The sequence below is a fragment of the Gracilinanus agilis genome, chromosome 1 (assembly GCF_016433145.1).
Source record: "Gracilinanus agilis isolate LMUSP501 chromosome 1, AgileGrace, whole genome shotgun sequence".
In the NCBI taxonomy this organism is placed as follows: Eukaryota; Metazoa; Chordata; class Mammalia; order Didelphimorphia; family Didelphidae; genus Gracilinanus; species Gracilinanus agilis.
Genome location: NC_058130.1, coordinates 650,554,747 through 650,560,814, shown reverse-complemented (window position 1 = coordinate 650,560,814; position 6,068 = coordinate 650,554,747). Strand labels below are relative to the sequence as shown.

General features: G+C 34.3%; 1 non-coding gene across 1 annotated transcript; it reads right to left on the bottom strand.

Annotated features, from left to right (window-relative positions):
- Nucleotides 1–393: 393 nt before the first annotated feature.
- Nucleotides 394–500, bottom strand: LOC123232739. The gene has a single exon (XR_006505256.1). It is a non-coding gene; the product is annotated as a U6 spliceosomal RNA (small nuclear RNA).
- Nucleotides 501–6,068: the final 5,568 nt, after the last annotated feature.

Genomic DNA, 6,068 nt, shown 5'->3' with positions numbered 1-6,068 from the left:
TCTGCTACTTTCTCTAGTTATTGCAGACCAGATCAAAGCCTTTTCTCTGGATGCTCAATGATCAAACTCTATCTACATCTATCCAAACAGGAAATATGGAACTTCCTAATAGCACCAATGAGTACTTATTAATATTGAATTCTTGTCCTTAACAGTGAATATCTCTTATAACAACCCTAGATTACAGCATAGTATAGATTTTTTTAGTCCTTAAAGGAAAATTATTCTTATTTTTTAAAGTTTTGGCTTTATTTTATACTTAATTGAAAATACCCCAGGATTTAATTTGATCTATGTCTGGAAAAAGCAACTCCTGGGTTCCAGTATTAAAAAGTAGAAAAATATATTTTAAGGTCTAAAAGATTTGGTCCATTTTGTTCATTTATCTTTTTAAAATATGTGGAACATTTCATAACTTTGTAAGTCATCCTTGCCCAGGTGCCATGTTACTCTTTTCTATATTGTTCTATTTTTTAAGTGTATTGCTACCAACCAAACACTTACATTCATTTTGATGAATAATGTAAACATATATAAATAAAACTATCCATTACCTAAACTCCTACTCAAATGCTTTGTTGCAATAACCTGGATTGTTAAAAGCTATGCCAACAGAGGGTAAGCTGGAAAGTTTTTAATATGGGACTGGGTATGTGCTATGTCTTTCATCTGCAAACCAGGCTAAAGGAAGTTGAGAGTTTCATCAACTAATTAATCAGAAGGCAATGAACCTGGGCATCCAAGAAACTCTCAAAAACAGTCTACTAAATTCTACTCACAAAAAAAGAACTCACAAATGTCTGAGTTATAGAAATGAGTTATTAAATTGTGATAAGCATGACTATGATGCTGGAACCCAAAGAGCAAAGCTCAAGAAGAAAATTTCTCAGAATTATGTTTCCCATTAGATTGTAACTGGGCCCAGGCTGATCATATCATGAGATGAGGATCACAATTGATTGAAGAGTTTTCTGAGAAATAGAAGGTTTAAAACTGAGGAAAACTTTGAATATGGGAGATAATTTCAAAAGAGAAGAGACAGAACTTTAATTATGTCCTACAGAATTCTGATGAGCCCATAGTGCAAGTATAGATGAATGACCAAGTTCATTAATAGTTAGTGTTTTTTGGTGCATTAAGTACATGTGGGAGATAAAAGTTAAAATGATGCAATGGATAGAGTGTGGGAATTAGAGCCTAAAATAAGCCATCTATCTCAACCCCCTCATTTTATATATGAGGAATATAAGGCTCAGTGAAAGTAAATTTTCCCATAGTTAAAGGTAACAAGTGACAAAGTCTGATCTGAAGCCAGAAAAGGACCCCAAATCTTTTATTCTTTCTGTTGCATCAGGAAAGATGCTTAACAAATGTTTCCTAAATGAGCAAATTAATGAATTAAATTCCTGTGTGTACAGAAACTGATACTAGACACTGGGGGACATAGAAAGTTTAAATAAGTCATGATCATACTATATATTTGTGGGATGACATCAACAGAGATAGCTATAAGACTTATTAAATGATATACAAGTGAGTCACTAAGGAAATAAAAGGCATCATCACTTTGTGATTAAATATTTAATAGGAAAATGGGGACAAGGTAGAAAAGCAATATGATGATCTCATAAAAAGGAAAGCTATAAAAATCAAGTATGCATGGAGACACATGTGAAGCAAAATTGTGAGACTACCTTTGTAAGTGCCAAGGACTGTGAAGCTGGAGGAAGGCTCAATTGATCCAGGAAAGTTTCACAAATATAAAGTCCTCTGAGAAACATGTTAGTATGAGATACTATCTACTCAAAGTCTGGGCAGTGGATCTCTGATGTTATCATCACTTATCCTATTTAATAGGTTTCACAAATCTCACATTTGGCTGCAGTTGCCAATCAACAAACTTGCTGTTGAAGACTACAAGACTAGTAAAAGATTCCATAATTAGATTTTATAATAGACTTCTTCATTCTTCATAATTCCATGTCAGTCTTTCCATGTTATTTTCTAAAATCAATTCACTTTATTATGATGCAGTAGTCTTCCATTACAAAAAAAGACAATAAATTCTTGGGAAAGCAGAAAAGGAACAAGCATTTATTAAATGCCTACTATATTCTAGGCACTGTGCTAAGTAACTTACAAATGTAAAAATCCTTCCCTGGGCATGCTCAAAACATGGCATGGAGGTGCCCTATGACTGTCAAACAAGTGGTTATAGCATCCTTTGACTGGCTGTGTAGCTAGAACATACCATATTTACAAAACCAGGCAGTCTGAGATAGTTACTCCCTTTCTGGCTTACTCTTTTTCCTAAACATTCCTTCCTTCTCATCCAGAGGTTAAATATCATAGCTCATCCACAGCATGGATTCCATGGACTGAATTGGTGAGAGGTTCATTTATTCCTTCTTTTACTATAATTTCAAGAAATGAGTTGTGATATTTGTTTTGTTCTCTTTCATTTGTCCGTCTTAGTTTCATGTGATGGCAAAAATTCCTTCCACACTTAGGAGTTTAAGACATGACAATTAAGCTAGGATTCCAGGCTGGATTGGTTGTAGCCAACCAACCAAGAAGGAGAGCTCTGAGAAGCCACAGTATCAGGGACTCAAGTCTATTTTTTATAACTAGAGTAAAAGATGGAGTAGAGGAAGGAACTTCTCACCAGTTTAGTTCATATTGCCTACCAGATGAATAAACTGTGTTCTTCGCTCTCTTGATGTAACAGGAAGGAATATTTAGGAAAAAGCAAGAGTCAGGAAAATGGCTAGCCAGTTTTAGCCTGTTATGGCTACACAGATAATCAAAAGATCATCCAGTGCCCCTTCATGTTAGGATCCAGACATGTTCAGACAAGACTCACCAAACAAACATCATTTTATTTTAGCATTACAATTTAATATATCAATTTCAGGGTATATTGTTCCCTTCTGATTATTCCAAAATAGCCACTAACTTACATACAGTAGGTATTTCAATACTGCAATGGGTATGTAATCTCATTGAGGTGGGTACTTCCTATAGCAATGTGGATCATAATTTTTTAAATTTCTTATCTAATTCAACTCTGTCTGCATTTTCTTGTCCTCTTTACATGAGAGCCACTCAACTTGTAAGAAATAATTATTTAGATTAGCCTTAAACTGGATTCTGTGGATTCAATAACTTTATTTCAATCTAGTTGGTTTCCTTGATAATCTTGTATGTTTTACTTTAAGAACTTAAAAACAGTATCCTAAAAATAAGCTTTCCCAGATGCCAAGGTGTTGATGACACAAAAAAAAGTGAATCTTTCATCTAGATCTCTTGACACTGTGTGAATACCACTTGGGTATACATATTGTCCAATTTGTCATTCCTCTCTCACTACCTAAAAAGACCACTTCCCCCCACCCATACCTCTCTGGTGGAATCCTTGATATTTTGTGGTTGGTGGTGATCTGATGAAATTCTTGGTTAGTAACACATTGTAGCCTGATCATATCTGCCATGTACCTCTCCATTGTCCTGTAGGTGACCTCTGATTCTAATACTTTAATCTCTTGGACTACCCAGAAATAATCATTGTAGACTTCTGCAGACTTACTTTTCCAGGTGACAGAATGCTTAAACATATAACATCTCATTTGAAATTCATATTAATCCTGACATGTGCTAAAACGTAGATTGTTGATATAGATTGGTGGAAAAAAGTCTCTACCCAGATCCTGATGAAATTATTTCTCCTTCATGTACTGACATTTCTTCTGGTAAGTGAACCTCTCTTGTCTTAAGCCTTTATCCAGTGTGAAACAAAGAATTTCTAAAATCAACTCACGTCTAGACAATGTACTCTACTATACTCTACTGATGTATTTGTATTATCATACAAATACAAAAACAGATTTTAAAAAGACGACAAATAAATATATTTTACTACAAAACAAAGGGAAATGTGAACTATTCAAAATATTCTTGGCATCTACCTCTTAAATTGGAACTTTATTCTACTGATTCATAAATCAGTGGGAATAAGTTTAGGATTCAGTGAATTCTTCCCTGCACCATACTTTGAAAAGACATATCCTCTTGGTTCCATTTTTTCCCAGTCCTGGCAGTTGATATGAGAATTTGCTGACACATTTTCCTATACAGGTATTAATCTTAGTCTGCTCTGTATCAGGATCTTAACAGCACTCCTGAGTTCTGTAATGTAACTACAATGCTGGTTTCTCCCCTCCCTTCAGCTAACCGCTATGAATACTGCTCTTGTCCCTCTTCAAGTCCCTGTCCTCTAGAAGACACTAACTTAAGAGTCCTCAACTAGTAACATAATTTCACTACACCTACATGGACAATTTCAGAGGAAAGGGAGCCCCAAGAATTTCTCCTACCAAAGAAAGCACTCTAGGCCCAAATATCATAAAGAGAGAACTTCTGAAAGTCTAGTTATGTATTGTTTACACAAGCACTGAATTAATCTACAAAATTGTAGAATGTTAGCTAAAATATGTATTAGAAGACGTCAAATCCAATTTCCTCATTTTAAATATTAGAATGCATATGACTGCCCAGAGCCATACTACTATTGCTGCTGACTCATAAGAATATAAAGAGTTGTTTCTTTACCCAAGGACACATCACATTTATATATATATATATACATATATATATTAGAACTCATTCTTAAAAAGGAAAATAACTTGCCTCGTCAGTCAATCATTTTGTTCATTTCCACCCACAAATATCAATAGAATTTTTTTGTTTTATAAAGAAAAAAGTTCTATCACTTCCTTAGGAAAAGAATATTGGTCCAAGCTAACAAGGTAAAAGAAAGTATGAGATAATGGTTTCAGGTAGCATAGCAAGTGTAAAATCAATGTTTAACTTTGGCTTTGCCTAGGGTCTAACCTATGCAGTACATCTTAATTACCTATTTCTGTAACCTTAAAAAAATGGAGAACATATCAATTCTTTAATGCCCCAATTGTGAGAGAAAAAAACAAAATAAGATAGAATGCATAATTAGTTTTCCAAGAAAATAATATGACAAGTGGAAAGCACACACAAATAGGTGTACATATGTACATGTACATATATGTAAATAAATAAATATACATTTTACATATATATGGATTATAAGTAGTAGGAGTTAGAATTTATATCAGGTATTTCCTTTGTGACCATCAAGATTTAACAATAATCAAGCTCTTAAAATGTATATTGGATGGTGCTGGATACTATGAGCTTCTTAGATTTATTGTGTCTTCTATACCTTAATAATGAGAAGACAAAATTTTCTAGATGATAAAGCAACAGACAACAACTCATACTGATCAGAAGACAAGAGAGAATGAGGGCTAAGGTAATAATTAAGCTTTCATTGTGTTCTCAAATAATTTAACCTCTAATTAGAGTGTCAATATGGTTTGAGTGACATGCTAGCCTAACAAAAATAATATAAAATCTCAGAGGTTAAGATCTAGTAACTTTATTTTCTGGGCATAGGAAAGGGTTGAGAATGCAACGTTTGTGTGGATGATCTATTGGAAAGGAATAAATGAAGGGAATTCAGTGTCTGAGCAATGGTCCTCCAATCATCTGGAAAAACTATACCAGAGCAGTGGTTACACTAATGCAGTGTCTTTTGGGGAGGAAGAATGAAGTTGTGGTTGGAGAGGTTCCTTTGTGGTTTGAACTATAGTACAGTGAATGTTCTTACAAATGTCCTCATTAGTCAATGCATCATTGAATAGTCTGCAGCCTAGGTCACAAGATTCCTCTCAGTATTGCTAATGAACATTTTTGACTCCATAGACAGTTTCTCCAAAGCAAGTTGGTATATATGCCCTTAGTGGTCTTCAAGTTAACTTTTCCTCTTCTGTAAAGGGGACTTGTAAAGTGAAGTCACCTACAGTTCCTAAACTACAGTACTCCATACCAATAATCACAGAATTTTACAATTGGATGTAAATTCAATTTGACAAATGTTTGTAACCTAATCCATGGAGCAAGGAGAGAGAAGCAAAGCAAAAGAGATCTTGGCTCAAATGGACCCACATTCATTCTACAAGATAGATGGGAACAAA